This window comes from Staurois parvus, unplaced genomic scaffold (genome assembly GCF_062004578.1).
Source record: "Staurois parvus isolate SC_StPar_1 unplaced genomic scaffold, SC_StPar_1.0 ptg000495l, whole genome shotgun sequence".
Lineage (NCBI taxonomy): Eukaryota > Metazoa > Chordata > Amphibia > Anura > Ranidae > Staurois > Staurois parvus.
Window position 1 is genome coordinate 42,054 of NW_028318291.1, and position 19,949 is coordinate 62,002.

Sequence of the window (19,949 nt, forward strand, 5' to 3'; positions counted from 1 at the left end):
CTGCTCCATTGTTATTGACCCGGCTTGTCTGACTACTCTACTCGTGATCCCATCTTGCTCCCACCAGCTGTACGCCATTGGCGGCAGTCGTTATCGCAGCTGGGGTCACTCGGGGGCCGCGACCTGGTCTCAGGCTGCGTCAAGTCCATCCCCACCATCAGGGGCCCTGGTGAAGGGTAGCCTGGGGCTTAAACTCCGCGCTCTGAGGGACTCTGGTCTGTGGGTAGTGGCTGTCGTCAGTCGCAGCGTGACCGTACCATAGGCCTGCCTGCCCATTCCATCGTTCCTGCCCTGACATTACACAAGTGCCATGAATCCTGACGGTGCAGGTACGCCTTCGATCCCTATGTTACTTGCCAGACTCGACCAACAGGATCGCTTGTTGGATCAGTTCGCTCAGGCGTTGCAGGCTCTGCTTGCACGCACAGCGCACCTTACCCCTGGGGCTATTAGGTCAGTTGTTACTCCGGTGGACTCTCCCACTGTTGCTCCGGTTGTTGCACCTACCTCTGCATCTGTTGCGGAACCCGCGGTACCCAGAGGTATGACTGGTTCTGCCCCTCTTCCTCAGCGCTTTGGGGGGGAACCGAGTCAGTGTCGTGGTTTTCTTAACCAAGTGGGGATTTACTTTGAATTAATACCTCACGCTTTCCCTACTGAGAGGGCAAAAGTGGGCTTCCTAATCTCGCTACTCTCTGATAGGGCCTTGGCCTGGGCTAATCCCTTATGGGAGAGGAATGACCCGGTTATTCACGTGTTTACCCGTTTCGTTGCCTCCTTCCGTACGGTATTCGACGTACCAGCTCGCTCCGCTTCTGCTGCCAAATTGCTCATGTCCATGCATCAGGGTTCACGAACCGTTGCCGAGTACGCCATCGAATTTCGTACTTTGGCGGCAGAGGTGGGTTGGAACAATGAGGCTCTAGTGGCTGCTTTCTCTCATGGTCTCTCTGATGCGTTGAAGGACGAGATCGCAGCCAAAGAACTGCCTGTGGAGTTAGAGGCACTCATCTCCTTCCTAATCTTGATTGACACCAGGCTCAGAGAGAGGCCTTCATTTAAGGAGCGGCTGCGGAGGCCTCCTAACCGTTTGGCGCCTACGTTTTCTGTCCCACCCGTGCCTCCCTCTCCTCCCACGCCTCCTGGGGATGGTTTGTCTGGTAGTGAGCCCATGCAGCTGGGGTTTGCTCGCCTTTCCGAGGGGGAGCGGGCCTCTCGGCGTCGGGAGGGTCGCTGCCTGTACTGTGGACTCGGGGGGCATTTTCGGCAGTCCTGTCCGGTCTGTCCGGGAAACGCCCGCACCTGAGATCCTGTCGGGGGCAAATCTTGGGTGGAGTTTCCTCGTCCCCGGTTTCCCGTAAAGATAAACCGCTTATCACCGTTGTCCTCTCTTGGGCAGGAGGCTCGGTGACGGCCCAGGCGCTGGTAGACTCTGGGGCTGGCGGTTTGTTTATGGACAGTTCGTTTGTGGCCCAGTACTCCATTCCTCTGCAGGCTCGAGAGACTCCATTGGTTCTCGAGGCGATAGATGGCAGGCCCTTGCAGCCATCGCAGGTTACCCACGAGACCCTGCCGGTGGAGGTAGCTATTGGGGCTGTTCACAGGGAATTGGCCTGTTTCCAGGTAATTTCTTCCCCGCACTACTCCGTGGTTTTGGGCTATCCCTGGCTTCAGAGGCACAATCCGACCTTTGATTGGCGATCGGCCGAGATTCTCTCATGGTCACCACGGTGTGGGGCTGGTTGCATCCGTGGTCCGGTTAAGGTGCTGTGCACCTCCTCGGACTCTGTGCTGCCCACTGAATATGGGGAGTACCTGGACGTGTTTGACAAGGTGCGCGCCGGTGCCCTGCCTCCTCATCGTCCATACGATTGTGCCATAACCTTACAAACTGGTGCTACTCCTCCGCATGGCAGGGTGTATCCTCTTTCAGTGGCAGAGAATCAGGCCATGGAGGAATACGTTGCGGATGCGCTTTCCCGGGGGCACATTCGCAAGTCTACGTCTCCAGCAGGAGCTGGGTTTTTTTTTGTGAAAAAGAAGGGAGGTGAGCTGAGACCCTGCATTGATTTTAGGGGTCTCAATCGGATCACGATTAAAAATGCTTATCCTATTCCGTTGATCACCGAGTTGTTTGACCGCCTCAAGGGAGCAACGGTCTTTACTAAGCTCGACCTTAGGGCTGCCTACAACCTTGTACGGATCAAGGAGGGCGATGAGTGGAAGACCGCGTTCAACACCAGAACCGGCCACTATGAATACCTGGTTATGCCCTTTGGGTTGTGTAACGCACCCGCGGTCTTTCAGGAGTTTATTAACGATGTCTTACGTGACTTGTTGCAGCAGTGCGTGGTGGTTTACTTGGACGACATCCTGGTTTACTCTGCGTCCATGGAGTCTCATATCCAGGATGTTAAGCGGGTGCTGCAACGGTTACGTGAAAACGAGCTTTTCTGTAAGCTCGAGAAGTGTGAATTTCACCAATCCCAGGTTGCCTTTTTAGGCTACATCATTTCCCCGATGGGTTTTTCTATGGACCCTGAGAAGGTTTCAGCGGTTCTGCAGTGGCCTCGTCCCAGTGGTCTTCGGTCCATTCAGCGCTTTTTGGGATTTGCCAACTATTATCGGAAGTTTATCAGGAACTTTTCCACATTGGCAAAGCCTCTCTCAGATCTGACCAAGAAGGGCAGTAACCCTCACGAGTGGTCACCCGAGGCCATCTCAGCTTTCAAGGCTCTGAAAGCCGCCTTCACTTCGGCCCCAATTCTGTCTCATCCCAATCCTGGGTTGCCTTTTGTTCTCGAGGTTGATGCATCTGAGACAGGAGTAGGCGCCCTCTTGTCCCAGCGTCGGTCACCCGAGGGACCCCTACTTCCGTGTGGGTTCTACTCCAAGAAGCTTTCCTCTGCAGAGTGCAACTACCAGATTGGAGACAGGGAGTTGTTGGCCATTATTCTGGCTCTCAAGGAATGGAGGCACCTGCTTGAGGGTTCTGTGGTCCCGGTCCTAGTTCTCACTGACCACAAGAACCTCACATATCTCTCGGAGGCTAAGAGGTTGACACCCCGTCAGGCCAGTTGGGCTCTGTTTTTGTCACGTTTTAACTATGTGGTCTCTTACTTGCCTGGTTCCAAGAATGTCAGGGCTGATGCCTTGTCGCGGCAATACTCTGAGCTGTCCAGGGAGGACACTGAGCCGACCTCGGTCATTCCTCCAAACCAGATCCTGGCTGCCATTCGTACCAACCTGACTTCTCCCCTTGGGGAGCAGATTTTGGCGGCTCAAACTAACGCTCCCCCTGAGAGACCTGCTGGAAGATGTTTTGTACCTGAGGGATTGCGTACCCGCTTGCTACGTACCTACCATAATGCCAAGACTGCCGGTCATCCTGGTAGGAACCAATTGTCCTGGGTCGTTTCTCGGTTATTCTGGTGGCCATCTCTCCGTTCTGACATCGCCTCATATGTAGCAGCTTGTTCGGTCTGTGCCCAGAATAAATCTCCTCGGCACCTTCCATTGGGCCTTCTGCAACCCATTCCCAATGGGGAGCGTCCCTGGTCACACCTGGGAATGGATTTTATTGTGGATCTTCCTGCGTCTCAAGGTCATACGGTCATTCTTATGGTGATCGATCGTTTTTCTAAGATGTGCCATTGCGTTCCATTCAAGAAATTGCCGACTGCACAGGAACTGGCTACGGTTTTCGCCAAGGAGATCTTTTGCTTGCACGGGTTGCCCAAGGTGTTTGTCTCGGACCGTGGGAGCCAGTTTGTGTCCAGGTTCTGGCGCGCCTTCTGCTCCCAGTTGGGTATCGAGCTTTCCTTCTCTTCGGCCTACCACCCTCAGTCCAATGGGGCTGCGGAGCGTTCCAACCAGGCCCTGGAACAATTCCTTCGTTGCTATATATCGGATCATCAGGACAACTGGGCCGATCTCCTGCCATGGGCAGAGTTTGCGAGGAACTCGGCTGTCAACTCCTCCTCTGTGATGTCCCTCTTCATGGCCAACTATGGGTTCCAACCCGCTGTATTGCCTGAGTTGTTCTCTCCACAGGACATTCCGGCTGTGGATAACCACCTGGCTGCTCTGCGCTCCTCATGGGGGCAGATTCAGAGGTCCTTGAAGGACTCAGCACAGCGCCAGAAGCTCCAGGCTGATCGTAGACGGTTGCCCGCTCCCTCATACCAGGTCGGAGATCAGGTGTGGTTGTCCACTCGCAACCTCAAGCTTCGGGTGCCCACACCAAAGCTGGCCCCCCGTTTTGTTGGTCCTTTCCGCATTCTTCGCAGGGTGAACCCGGTTGCCTATGCCCTTGCTCTTCCTCCTGGGATGCACATCTCCAATGTCTTCCACGTATCCCTGTTGAAACCTCTGATCTGTAATCGCTTTACTGCCTCTCTGCCTCGTCCTCGTCCTATCAGGGTCGACGGTCATGAGGAGTATGAGGTGAGCCGCATCTTGGATTCTCGGTTGGTCCGCGGTCGGGTACAGTTTTTGGTCCATTGGCGTGGTTATGGTCCCGAGGAACGTTCCTGGGTTCCTTCCGCGGATGTTCATGCTCCTGCCCTCCTCCGCGCTTTTCACGCCCGATTTCCTCAGAAACCTTTTGTGGAGCCACGGAGGGGGAGGGGCCCTTGAGGAGGAGGTACTGTCAAGGTCCTACCTTTCTTCAGAGCTTGTGCATCTCCATGAGCTGGCCTCCATCTTGGTTTTCTGCAAAGCATGGTGGGAACCTTTATGCCTTCAGGCTTCTGCGGCTCCTCCTCAGAAGGGTGTGGTTGAGCACATTTAAACCTGCTGTCTGCAAGTGTGCTCTGCACTTGTGTCCTGTATGTTGCCCTGTTGCAAGCTCTTGTGTTGTTCCCATTGCTCTCCTGGTAACCGACTCGGCTTGGACAAGACTACTCTCTGCGTTAACCCTTTATCTGACCTCCCGTTGTTGAACCCGGCCCGTGACCTGAGTATTCTTTGCCTACCGTCTAGTACTGTCTGCTCCATTGTTATTGACCCGGCTTGTCTGACTACTCTACTCGTGATCCCATCTTGCTCCCACCAGCTGTACGCCATTGGCGGCAGTCGTTATCGCAGCTGGGGTCACTCGGGGGCCGCGACCTGGTCTCAGGCTGCGTCAAGTCCATCCCCACCATCAGGGGCCCTGGTGAAGGGTAGCCTGGGGCTTAGACTCCGCGCCCTGAGGGACTCTGGTCTGTGGGTAGTGGCTGTCGTCAGTCGCAGCGTGACCGTACCATAGGCCTGCCTGCCCATTCCATCGTTCCTGCCCTGACACTTCTAAGGCAGACGGAGTCAGACTTAGCCAATCATAACCCGCACAAAAATAGGAAAGCTTGGACTGATGCTAAACGACAATTTGACACCTGGGCAGCAGCTCAAGAGACACTATACCAATCGCACACCAACCTAAATTTTCACAAATTCGGCAACAAACCGGGCAAACTGTTAGCAAGATTATGTAAAAAACCTTTTATACCCACCCTCTTTACGTCTTTGAAAGACCCCCAGGGAACAGTGAAGAGTGAATCTAGTGAAATTATAGCCATTTTAGAAATTTTTTTCTGGAAGTTGTATGACTCTGATGCTATAGACATTACCCGGGCCACCTATTTTTCGGACCTTATCTCTCTGCCGCACATAGATCTAACTGCGCTACAATCCATGAATGCCCCAATATCCCAATCAGACATTGTGCTAGCCATCAAATCTCTTGCGAACGGTAAAGCCCCTGGACCTGATGGCTACACAGCCGAATTTTACAAACTCATGGCCGACACCCTTTCCCCTACCCTACAGACAGTATTCCAGACAATCCAGGAGGGAGGGGAATACCTCCCCACCGGACTGCAAGCACACATCAAATTGATAACCAAAAAAGATAAAGATCCAACAGATCCTGGAACATATAGGCCAATATCTCTCCTGAACCTGGATGCAAAACTTTTATCAAAAATCATAGCCTCTCGATTAGCAGCTATACTACCCTCTCTCATACACCTGTCACAAACAGGCTTTGTACAGGGCTGCTCGGCTGCATCCAACATCCGTAAGGTAATTTTGGTTCTGAATCAAGCAGCAACTGGCGCACCCCATGATGCTGCAATTATCTCACTAGATGCTGAAAAGGCCTTCGACAATGTCAATTTCTACTGGCTCTTTTTACGTTACAGAAATTTGGATTCGAGGGCCCTTTCATGCACCTGATTAGAGCCATGTACTCATCACCAACAGCCCATGTCTTAGTGGCAGGTCACATATCCAACCCCATCCATCTTCACAAGGGCACTAGACAGGGTTGCCCATTATCTCCCTTACTCTTCAACCTGGCCCTGGAACCCTTAGCACACTTTTTACTGTTCTACTCTGACCTTCGTGGAATTACAATAGGTCAACAAGAATTGAGAATCTATTTGTTCGCGGATGACATTTTAATTTTCACTTCAAACCCATCCCTTGACTTGCCATACATTTAAGAGGTCTTTTCAATTTTCCGCCTCTTCTCAGGTCTTCGCATACATTTTTCTAAGAGTGAAGCTCTGTCATTGTTCCAAGCCCGCCCCCCTCTGTGGTCTCAAAATTCGATATTTAAAATAGCAACTAACCACATCACATACCTAGGTATAAAGATAGGGAAACTAGCGTCATCTCTATACACGCTTAATTTCACTCCCACGATTAACAAATTATAGAGGAATTGGAGATGTGGAAGGACCTACCGCTCTCACTCTTGGGCAGATCACGTCTGTTCAAGATGGTGAGCTTCCCGAAACTTCTCTATCCAGAGTTTACCCCTACTCCTGAAACACAGCGACATAACGAAGTTAAACCGAGAAATTTCCAAATTCCTCTGGAGGGGAAAACGCCCACGCATAGCACTTGCCAAATTATTTCTTCCACGCAGTGAGGGAGGTTCTGGCCTCCCAAATGCCCATGTGTATAATCTCTCTTGCCTGCTTCGTATCTGTTTGGACTGGCTAACCCGCTCCTCCAAATACTCCAACTATCTTATTGAGTCTGCTATAGCATCTCCGTATGATCTCACGGCCCTTCTACATTCAAATATTAATTCTATCCCACCACATCTAAAACACAATTCGCTCATTTGCGATACCTTTATTACCTGGCAAGAAGTCAGATGCAAGTTGGGGGTTTCTCCGTGGCTCTCTCGCTTTCTACCTATCCATCACAATCCCCCTTTTACTCCTCCACATTCTCATACAGCCTAGGAATTGTGGTTCGCACACAATTTAGTTATGATAGAACATCTCTACGATACCTCTACGGGTTCCCCAAAGCCTCTTCATCATGTCCTACAAACCTACAACTTACCCTCTCATCATTTTTTTTAGGTTCTACAAGTAAGAAACTTCGTAGACTCTGTCGCACCACTCAAATCAACTAGGTTTCATGCGACCATAATTGATGTTCTGGCAAACTCCTGCAACTACAAAATTTCAAAAATATACAGACCCCTAAATCTTCCATACACAAAACCACTGGATTCATCCAACTCTGTGAAATCCTGGATCAAAGACTTTGATAATACATTCTCAGCTGACCAACTAATATCAGGATTCAACACCACATATGACTTTAACCTAAACAAATTTTGGCGTGAACAACAGCTGAAAATCCTACACCGAGCCTATGTGCCCTGCTTTTATTCAAGAACTGACCCAGCTCTGTCCACATGCCCTCTATGCGGTAGCCACAAACCTTCGCTGTGCCACAGACTTTGGATCTGCCCTGCTATATCTACCTTCTGGAAGCAAGTTATCAACTTCATTAATTTTATTACCACCTCCCAGTTGACTCTTGATCCACTACTTCTCTTCGGTTACATGGATGATGCAGTTACAAATTCATCCCCTTCTCAAACATTAACCTTCAGAAACCATAAACCTTGGATGTCTACTTGTATTTTGATAGCGAGAAGGGCCGTCCTCAAGAAATGGGTCTCCAACTGCCCCCCAACATTAACGGATATAGAACAGGATCTAAACGCCCTACTACACCTTGACAGGCTCAACCTAATCACCTCTCCATCCAAAACCAAAGAAGTGCAATATCTATGAAAATGGAAGTCCTACATCTCAGGATCTTTTTCTGCACAAGAGCAAACATTTTCTCTTCAGAATTCCAGCGTGTTAAGTCGTTACATAAAACTCCACTCAGGATATGTAGCATTGGAGCCTGTCATACAGTAACCTGAAAGATACTGTTCCCTGTTTTTTGTATTTTATTGGTAAACTGACATGTCGATATGAGGTTGATCTGCAACTTTTCATCTCTATCTGCCTCTTTTCTTTCATTAATACTCTCTTCGTCTCTATCTGAGATCTGATCTATCGCTATGACTACGACTACAAGCACGGGGCAAACTGAACCTTTAATCTTTACACAATATAGATCTACACCGGACATCTAGAGCTGAACATTCCACTTCCCCTAGTGGATTCCGGAACCACCAAAATCTGACTTCCCCTGTATCACTTCTTTCTTTTTTTTTTTTGCTTCCAGTCATTCCAATACTCTCTCTCAGCACTCACCTCTACCTCACATACCCTCTACACCACCTTTTTTACATCCCTTTCCAGATCATTGGGGCCCCCGGGTAATATTTGTCCTTACCTTTGGGCTCCCCTCTCCTCCCCTCCTTCTTCTGTATTTCTTCATTCCTAACTTAAACTAAGGCTTTTTCATCTGCCCCCCCCCCCCCCGCCTTCATAAATCCTTTGGTTCGATTGATCTCCCTATTTCCATAATCCCCTTCTCTTTTCTTCCCACTTTCCAACACCTTTCCCTCTATACACCCATTGATTTCCCTATATTTTTATTCAGCCCCCGGTTACATACTTATGTTTATCGCATATATACATTTATCCTTATCGGTAGGCTGGTGGCAGATATTCAGGTGACATCAATGAACATCCTACATTCCCAGCATTAGAATCTGATCATTCATGTTACAACCTCACCTTCTCTTTCTAAAATTTCTATTATAATTATTAACAACTTATCTTTTCCCCTACATCTGCTCTCTTCTAACCACTTCTACATTTATACCTCCCTACCTGCTCGGGTGTGGAAATCTTCCAATCTGATGATACACAAAGTCTATTAAGCACCGGGCATATTTATATTTAGATTTTGTGATCGAAAGAAAATTTGATATAACCTTCCTAAGTTGTTAAGATGTCATGTGCATGTCTTATGTCTATTTGCCACCTTATCCTGTTTTTTTCTTTTGAGAAAACCCAATAAATATTATTTAAAAAAAAAAAAAACAAGCTCAAGGACTGTTTACTGTCTCTAGAATGCAAGTCTGTGGAAAATGCATGCTGCCTGGCTGTACAGGACTATAGGAGGACCCAAAACTTCAGCAACTCCTAAGGGGGTAGTGCTGCACAAGTTCCAAGTTTTACTACAACTACTGCCCACATCACACTGTACCTCACCACACTTGGTGGCAGACGGCATCTGTCCCTTGCAGCAGGTGCGGAAGAAAGACTAAGCTCCAGCATGGCTCTGCTGGGGTCGGCCTTGGCCCTGATACCCAAGTTTAACGGCTTTAACATTCCCTCGGCAGAATGGGAAGGGAGGCTGGAGAGTTCCATGTCCCCCTGTACCAGGTCCCGGCCAGGTTGTAGTGGAGCTGGCTATTAACGCTTTATAGAAGGATGCCCATGAGGTGGTGATGTTGCTGCAAGAGGAGGAACGGACCACTGTGGAACAGTTTGTGTCAAATCTGGAGGGCCTCTTTGGGGAGAAGATACCACTGGCAGAGCTGAGGCACAGGTTTTTCAACAGGAAACAACAGGAGGATGATAACATCACCCATTACACAGTGGCTATGCAGAACCTCTGGAGACTCGAGAGAAGTGGAATGTGCGTGGCTGTGCTGACATACACTATATTGCCAAAAGTATTGGGATGCTTGCATTTAGATGCACATGAACTTTAATAGCATCCCAGTCTTAGTCTGTAGGGTTCAATATTGAGCTGGACCACCCTTTGCAGCTATAACAGCTTCAACTCTTCTGGGAAGGCTGTCCACAAGGCTTAGGAGTGTATCTATGGGAATGTTTTACCATTCTTCCAGAAGCGCATTTGTGAGGTCAGGCACTGATATCAGATGAGAAGGCCCAGCTCGCAGACTCCGCTCTAATTCATCCCAAAGGTGTTCTATCGGATCGAGGTCAGGAATCTGTGCACATCAGTCAACTTCCTCCACTCCAAACTCACTCATCCATGTCTTTATGGAGCTTGCTTTGTACGCAGTCATGTCGGAGCATGAAATTGTCCAAAATGTATCGGTCTGCTGATGCTTTAAGAGTTCCCTGCACTGGAACTAAGGGGCCAAGCCCAACCCCTGAAAAACAACCCCACACCATAATCCCCCCTCCAGCAAACTTTACACTTGGCACAACACAGAGTGCCAGACAAAGAGGTGCGATTCGTCACTCCAGAGAACATATCTCCACTGCTCGAGAGTCCAGTGGTGGCATGCTTTACACCACTGCATCTGACGCTTTGCATTGCACTTGGTGATGTATGTCTTGGATGCAGCTGCTCAGCCATGGAAACCCATTCCATGAAGCTCTCTACACTCTTTTGTTGTGATAATATGAAGGCCACATGAAGTTTGAAGGTCTTTAGCTATTGACTTTTTCAGACAGTTGGTGACTTCTATGCACTTCAGCAAGCGCTGACCCCGCTCTGTCATTTTACGTTTTCTACCACTGCATGGCTGTTGTTCCCAGTTGCTTTCACTTTGTTATAATACCGCTAATATTTGACTGTGGAATGTTTAGTATCAAGGAAATTTCACAAATGGACTTATTGCACAAGTGGCAACTTATCACGGTGCCACGGCTGAATTCATTGAGCTCCTGAGAGCGACCCATTCTTTCACAAATGTTTATAGGAGCAGTCTGCATGCCTAGGTGCTTGATTTTATACACCTGTGGCCATGGAGGCGATTGGAACACCTGAATCCAATTTGGAGGGGTGTCAATACTTTTGACAATATAGTGCAACTAGCTCTGATTACATAGTGAAGGATCAATTTATCGTAGGTCTTGTAATGGCAATTTTGGGCCTATAGTAATTTTCACCTTCATGAAGGTTATTGTGACTGTGGGGGATTACACTTCAAAAGACTCAATGGAGGTAAGGGGGTTGGAAGGCAACTGGAATTTCCTGTTTTTCTTTAACTAAACTGACCATTGCTCTGAAGCCCACCCCATTGGAGGTTACTTGGGTGGGTGGGCCTAGGGATGGTCTTTTGGAAAGGGCATAAAACAGCTTTTACAAGGAAGACACGTTCTCTTTGTTCTGTGTGCATCCCGGAGCCCAGACCTCAGAACATCAGGATGTCTGTAATGTATCACCATTGCTCTGTCTTCTTTTCTGTAACTATTTATTTCTTGTAATCCTTCTTTGTATTGGTAACATTCTGTATTTGCAGTGTAATATTAATACTTTTAAAGTTATACCGTCTACTATTTATTTTGTCATAATTGATTAGTAGTCAGCTTCTTTGCTGTGTGAATAAATTAGATCTTTATTTTTGCACAGTTGTTATCCTTTGATATTATTGGTAATAGCCACATGAGGATAGCCTAAATTCATGTATAGACAAAAGGTTGTAATCACTTATTACATTTATATTCAAGAGAACCACGTAAATAAGTGTGGGAGCAAAACCGCCAAAACAGATGGTGCCCCGTATGAAGAAGTCTGAATGTTTAGGTAAATGGTACTTCTTGTGTGGAATAGATAATTATTTACATCTATCTTTGTTTTCACATCTTCCATTTCTGTCTGAAATACCTAGACTAGTAAGCTTTGTCGAATGTCATTTTTACCTTTTGTCTTTACTAATATTTTGATGAGACTGATTATGAACAGTATAATTGAAATAAAATTGTACTGAGAGTGTATGAGAAAACATTCTAACTGCTGGTTTGCGCCTACTGCAGCAGGGTGTAAGTGTGAATGAAAGGGCTCTGACTGGACTCTTGGAGGCAGTGAAATAAAAAGTAGGATCCGTGCCATTCTGCCTAAAAGCTGTTCCAGTTGACCCTCAGATGAGATTTGGTCAAGCCGCTTCCCAATCTTTGCGATTGAAACGCACCTGTGGGCCTAAATCACATGGAATGAGCTTGTTGTGTATCAATCTATCCTCTATGTAATTTACTAATTGTGGATTGTAAGCGTGTATTTAGACCTGTGAACAACAGCTATATTGTAATTGCTACAAACCATACTGCAAGTAGCTGTGCCTCAATCACCTGCCTGATGCACTCCAAGCACTCATAATTTTTTGATTATCCAAGTTTGCTTTAATTTTTTGAAATAATAGAAGTAATAGTCCTACTCTAAGCAATCTTTTAGAAATACTTCCACGGGGGGGATTGAACTATTGGCAAGTTCGGGTGATCCCCAGGCTGTTTTAAGGACTATAGTCAGAATAGGGAAAAATTAAAAGTTTGTTCTGACAAGTAGTGAAAAGCATCAACGGTGACAGGGGCGGTACCTGTCAACCCAATCACTGGCCAGAGATTAGCTACTTCTGGGGGCAACCGCTTAAGGTTGGGAAATTATTCCAGGGTCTGGTATCCATAAGAATGGGTAACAGTATCAACTCAAGAAGGGCATCTAAGTGTGGCAAACCCTGCCAACTGACCCCAAGGGAAGAGATGATAGGTAAATATGGACCCTGGGTGGTAGTATATATACATTATTGGGAGTGCTGGACTGGAATAAAGTTTTCTAAAAGAGGTACTTTTAAACCTAAGACTTGGGAAGACCTCTGGTATGATCATCGTAAAAAGATGACAGGCCCAAATGAAAGAGATGCTTGGAGCATATGGCTGTTAGAGTCAATGAGTAGGGAGGCAGAGAATGTTTTTTAATATGGAATCAAAAGAGAAATCATTCCAAACAAACAACACTTGAAAGTAGATGTATGAAGGAACAGTTACAAAAGTCTATACCCCAGAATTGTGGCAATGATGAACAGGGGGACAATGAGCAATCGTCAGGACTTGGGCCTTATGCAGTTACCCAGTCCTTGCCAGTGGAATTCTCAAGCAGATATATGACCTGTTATCAGCAGTTGATGAAAAGGGAGAGCCAAAAAAGACACAAGGTAAGGCCAAAAGACTGAGGAACAGGAAAAGAACGAGGAAAACAGAGATGTTAGTCAGGGAAAGGCCAGACTGGAGTTAGAAGAAGATACGAAATCAAAACCTAGGGGGAAAAGTTGTAGTAAGCGTATGGGAAAGACTCCACTGATCTTTGCTGCCTGTTGGATGGCTAAGCAATACAAACATCTGAAGTTGCAAAACGAATCACTAAAAGAAGCTCTTGAAATATCCAAAAGCGACCTGAGTAGTTTAAAAATTTCTGTAACCAATTCTGATGCTAGCCACCAACAGCTAACAAGAGATAACAAAAGATTACAGGAGGAAATAGATTACAGTAGAAAAAATTGAAGAATGCAGAAAGTGAATTGAATGAATTCTCTGTCAACTGCCAGAAGCAGCTTGCTCATTTTACCATTAGAGTAGATGATAAAAAGACTGATTTAAGTATTTGTGAATTCAGTGAGAAATAATCCGCCCCTTCTACATGTGACAATATCTGTAAATCTCTGGATGGTAGGAGCGATTGTAAAGCTGCCCCTTCATTTTGTACACAGCCAGAAAAAGTTGCTAATCAGGTGTCAGTCACTGAATATTCTCAGTCTAAAACAAAGCCTTTAGTTAATAGATGCCGGACCACCTTAGAAAAGATCAAATGTTATGCATGTGGATTATTTGGCCACATTGCACGATTTTGTCGATCCTCTTATGCTGATAAGGTAGTGAAACAAAATCCATATAGGACAATGAGGCGTGATGTTGAAGTGTATTCAGCACGCTTTGGAACATGGCCGAGGTGTAATAAGTATGAACGGCCTAGATTTCAGCATATGAAGGGAGAGAATGCATCTATACAGGCTGAGAATAAGCAACTGCAATGAGGAATCATTAAAGGAATCTCAAACTTCCAAAATAGATTTTATTTTAAGTAAAAAGAAAAAGTACAGGTTATTGGAGAAGACATGCTGGTATTAATGGTATCTAGAGTTTGTCTTTAAGATAACAAATTGTAAGAGTGTGTTTATTGAATTTTATGTTGTGTTGTCTGAAGGTAACTGGAATGTTTGTCAGAGCTTCAAAAATGTAATGTCTCAGTTACTGACAGCCCACCAACAAGTGACCCCCCCCCCCCCCTCCTGTATAGCCAGGTCTGTGAGTGGAAATGACTCTATTCATATGCAAATGTGCTGAGCTGTATTCACAATAATGTGTTTGTTTTTCTAGAAAGACAAGTTTTGAAGAATTTCTCTGGTGAAGTACAACATTTTGTAAATGAATGGCAACGCTAAAATGTTTGTTTTGAGCTGCTCATTTTTATTTTAACCATGGTAAACAATTTTTTGGGGGATATTAATGGTATACCATAAACAAAATCCACGTGGTAATAATTAGTTGACGTCAACAATTTTTGTAATAGAAAAAGTGCACTCTTAAAACATCTCAGAAAATGATTTTTTTTATAATATTCACTGTAAGCTCTGATGGTGTTGTAAAGTCCGTAACCATTGGTTTATTATCTTTTTTTAGGTGAAAAATGTAATGTTTTATTACTAAATTTTATTGGTGTTTTACCTCACAGGTTTTGTCATTGGCTTTCAGGGCTTTCCGAACAGAAAGCGATCATCTCGTTCCAAAATGATCTTTTTCCTATAATGTCTGTTTTCATGTGTACATGTTTAGGAGTTTCACCCCCATTAGCTAGATGGTGCTTGTTTGAGTTTGTCAGTAAGGTTGTTTCTTGCTGTTCAGGTCTAGACCTTGCGTGTGTTGTATGTTCTAATCTAATTGTCTTGTTGTAACTATGTGATCATTCATTAAAACTTTTGGACCCATATCGGTGATCCTCGGTGTGCTGGCGACAATCTCCCTTGCCGATTCTGTTCAGTTCCAGCCGACGGTCGCTGCAGCACCCACTTATACACACCGCCATTTGCAATGCAGGAACGTGTGTGTTTGGATTGTACACTTGTATGTTCTAATCTGACATGTATGGAGCTCTGGTATGAACGAGTTTCTTTGCTCCACTGATTGGCGACTGGGTAAAGCCAGTTTTCAGATGGAAATCTAATTAGGACTGCACTATAAGGCTAAAAAAATGGTACTACATTTATTGTTTTGTGAAGATATTCCTAACGATCAGTAGGAATGATGGTATATGTAGTGCCGTGGCTTTAACTTGTAAGGTATGGCTGATCCTTGTTGTCCTTTGTTGTTGTATCTCTTTTCAAGCTTGCCTAATTACCATAGGTTTGTCACCTTATTGTTCCTAGCAGCCTGCCTTTGTGTACCCAATTGTATTTTAAGCCTGTTTCCTGTCCAGTGTCACCGTGTACCTCCTACCTGCTTTCTAGAGAATTCTGTTTGCACGGCTGTTTTCATGTGTTTTTGTATATTTGTCCCCAGTATCTGTGTGTCTCTATGCACACTTGTCAACTTGAATTGTACCCCCTACTGTTCAGTGATCCCAGCGCCTAGGGCAAAGGATTCTTATTTGTTTATTGACCAATTATTCCCAATAGCAGCAGATCCTTGAACACTGTGCCTTGGCTCATCCAAGAGCCCTTCACCTTGTGATACATGCGGGTATGCTGTAGTCTCCTCAGGTCGTACCCATAGGTGCCCTTCCTGTCCTAGACTCCTAGTGTACCTCAACTAATATTACACTATGGATCTGGAGGTACTCTGAACCAAATTGGGAGGTCTGCTACATGTTGGTGAAGGGGTCAGGAAATCCAACTTGCTCTGTCCAGGACCCAGGTACAATCAGAGGTGTCCCAGGACCTCGGAGGAATGATTGCCTGTTTCTCAGTGGGATAATTTCCACTTTGCAGAGACACAGGTATGGTAGTATCCAAGTTTGCTGTGAGTCATAAGGATTGGTGGATGGCTCAGTTTCATGGCTATCAAAGCCTGACTTACACTGTCTCATCCCTGTGTCCAGTTGCAGGGACTGAACAACGTGCGTATACTGCAGTCAATTTGGGTACTATTCTATCGGACTTTACTGTGTTATACCCCCAAGTCCATCATGTTTTGATGGTTTATGAGTCTGGACATCCTCAGATGATTGATATTGATGGGTGCTGCAGAAAGGAGGATGTTGGGTTATGCTTGGGGCTTTACAGGAGACAGCAATGCTAGCACCAAGAAAGGTCGTGTCTAATGGATGCTGAGGAATTGTCCCAACCTTGTTATAGAATACTTAGGGCAAGGGAATTGGTGCCGGTATCAAATGTCTAATGATGCCCTAAATTCGATATATGGGTGACTTTGTGCACAGCGAGGTACACTACCTGGTGGAGTCTACTCTTCATCTCCTGTCTTTGGCATAGATATAGCAGAGACACAGGGATATACCCCTATTACCTCCGAGAAAAGGCTCAGTCTCAATCCTGACACCCCCATACACCTACAGAAACTTCCTTTGGAATTTGGAGCAGAGTTAAAAAGTTTGGTTTTAGGCAACAGGTTTTAGATAGCGCCAACAGTTTGTGCAGAGCGTTAATAGGAGGGCCCAGCTCAAGGGGCTTCTAACCTAAAGTGTGGGGGTGGTACAAAAGGTAATAGTTGCGTGTGGATGGTCTGATGGAGCTGGCGGAGGTATAGTTTTTAGGTGGAGGCAGATGAGGTTCCCCTAAATAAATTAGTTTTCTAAGATCACCTAGTGGTGAACAGGGTAGGAGCTGGCTGGACATACTAGGGAGCGGAGTTCCAGAGGTTCTCGAGCAGTCCTGATGATGATCATGGCAGGATGTAACAAGAAGGCTGGAAATCAGGATGTCTTAGGAGGAGTGGAGTGGTCTATTTAGGTGATATCTTTGGATCAAAGTCAATTAATCCAAGTAACACACACATTAGAGAGATGCTAAGGTATGCTGATGAGTTTTTTTGGGTACAGTCCTAAAGCCACAGCTTTCTTAAACATCTTACTCCACCCTCTTCACCCGATTTGTGTAACCCTGTTGCTCTTCCTGATGCAATTAATAATCTGCATCACCATCAGGAAAATGAGGTATCTCCTATTGAGAAACAGAGAGGCCATTAACTCAGAAACTGCTCTCTGAAGAACCTGATCCGACCCAGACAAACACAAAAGAATTTTGCACATTCAAGAGAGGACCCTAAAACAACAAAGTTAAAGAAAAAGGAAACGCGTGATGTTCTTTGTTTCTTTTTTCCCCTTTTTATTGTTTTTTTTGCTTGTGTTGTTTTAGGGAGAAGACTCTAAATTGGAGTAATAAAGTGCAGTCAGGTTTATCTAAATTCTAAGTTTTTTCAGTCAATTTCTTTTTTACGCTCTCCATTTTTGTGTACCTCACCTGCAAATATACTGTTGATTACTAGTATGGCGGAGGAATTGTCTATCTTCAAGTAACTGCAGCAATTTTTGCAATGTTTTTGTGTTTTAATGCAGTTACCAACAGTTTTCCAAGGGGACTATATATCTACAGTATATATTATTATTTTTTTTATTATTTTTTTTTCTCACCTCATTTTTTTGTATGAATACAGATTCATTGCTCTTCACCATCCTAAAGTAAAAGTCGTAGTTGGAGGAGTATTAAATCTGTACCTTTTTATTTTTATATCATTTTGTTTATGCTTTTGTTTTGATTACTCTTTCCTCTCTTTTTCCTTGTTTAATATTCCATTAGAATATAATTTTTTTGGATAAATGAGCTGTGAATTATAAGGCTGTGGTATTCGTGCCAGACTCAGCTTCAAGAGTCCGATGGGGATCCACAGGCTTATAATTGCTTCCTGCAGACATCCCTCAATCTTCCTACAGCATCAACCCGAGCCCTGTGAATGGGTGGGGAGAACCCAGGGACTGAGACCTGGCAATAGCATGCAGCATCGGCCATCCCCACCTTCAGTGGCCCTGGTAAATACCGGCTGTTGCTCAGACTCTGCATCCTGTGGGGATCCCACTTTACTTGCCCACATTAAGACCCCTATGCTTAACCTTAAAGGCCAAACAGCTGCTTCACGCTTGATTTCCCTCATAACATTCTCCTTTTTTTTTCGTATCCATGTATGATTGTCTGGAGGCCTGCCCTACCACCACCTGAAGAAACAACAACCACCACGTCATCTCTTGAGACAGCGGTGCAAATGCTAGACCTTCCCCAACTATCTTTCACCATGTTGAATAGTGCCATTTCGCAATCTGATCCAATCTTTGCACAGTGTTCCCAAGCTACGGAACTAAAGATACCAGGATCCCGCCATCGATGTTGGAGTTACATCCTTCCAAGGCAGAGGGACGAGGAAACATCACAGCACAGGCATTCATGGTCCGAATGTGAGGTCTCAGAGGCAGCAGGACTTCTTTGTTTACTCAGGACAGATAAGGAGTTCCATCGTGATCAAGAAAGAAAAGGAGGCCGCAGTGCTGGTGGGGGCGGGTTGGGCCTTCTGGGTGGTCATGGTTGGGAACAAAATCATTGAGGGAGGGCATACGTTCTCCAATGAACTTTAGGGGGAAATGCAATGGCAATTTTGGGCCTATAGTCATTTTCACCTTCATGAAGGTTACTGTGACTGTGGGGGATTACACTTCAAAAGACTCAATGGAGGTGAAGGGGATGGAAGGCAACTGGAATTTCCTGTTTTTCTTTAACTAAACTGACCATTGCTCTGAAGCCCACCCCATTGGAGGTTACTTGGGTGGGTGGGCCTAGGGATGGTCTTTTGGAAAGGGCATAAAACAGCTTTTACAAGGAAGACACGTTCTCTTTGTTCTGTGTGCATCCCGGAGCCCAGACCTCAGAACATCAGGATGTCTGTAATGTATCACCATTGCTCTGTCTTCTTTTCTGTAACTATTTATTTCTTGTAATCCTTCTTTGTATTGGTAACATTCTGTATTTGCAGTGTAATATTAATACTTTTAAAGTTATACCGGCTACTATTTATTTTGTCATAATTGATTAGTAGTCAGCTTCTTTGCTGAGTGAATAAATTAGATCTTTATTTTTGCACAGTTGTTATCCTTTGATATTATTGGTAATAGCCACATGAGGAATGGCTAAATTCATGTATAGACAAAAGGTTGTAAACACTTATTACATTTATATTCGATAGAACCAAGTAAATAAGTGTGGGAGAAAAACCGCCAAAACAGTCTGAAGCCTTGCCCAGTCCAGAGAACATTACACGAGAAGGTTAAAGCACAACCTACAACAATCTTCTGTGAGGTGGTGCTGGATTTAGTTGCCGAAGAGCAAGAAGAAGCAGATGTAACTGTTGCAGTTGCCAAAAAGTATGAATTAGTGTACCTCAAGGAAGAGGCCTTGGCACCCTCACCACTGTCAGCCCTGCAAAAGGGAACTGGCTCAAGATGCTTTAAAGCAAGGCAGAGCCACTTTCAAAAAGCACTCTCCCCAACCCCAGAGGGGGGGGGGGACGACCTACTGCGCAGGGACCCCGAAGAAGATCAGTGAGACTGTACTAGTCTATCTTGATTGTATCATTATCTTATCCAAGACATTTGAGGACCATGTGAAACATCTAGACCAGGTGTTAGTGAAGAACACAAAACACACCAGAGGTAGTAAGCTGAAGTCTAAGTAAGAGTGTACCCCATACTGGGTGGTGGGCAACCATTCCCTCCTACCCCTGTCTGACCTGATCTCTGAGGGACTCGACCTTGTCAAGAAGCGATTGTATTGAAATATGTTGAGGCCTTGTGCACTGGGTAGCAAGTGTTCGACCCTACCAACCTCCCACTGATACAGGAGGCACCTCTGGGCTGGTTCCTGTTTTCCCTTGAACTGAAGCCTC

The 19,949-nt window shown here is 45.6% G+C and overlaps 1 protein-coding gene across 1 annotated transcript in view; it reads right to left on the reverse strand.

Moving 5' to 3' along the window:
• LOC149452127 (RAS guanyl-releasing protein 2-A-like) overlaps positions 1-19,949 on the reverse strand; it is a 181,510-nt gene that overhangs the window by 30,477 nt on the left and 131,084 nt on the right. The window lies entirely within an intron of this gene.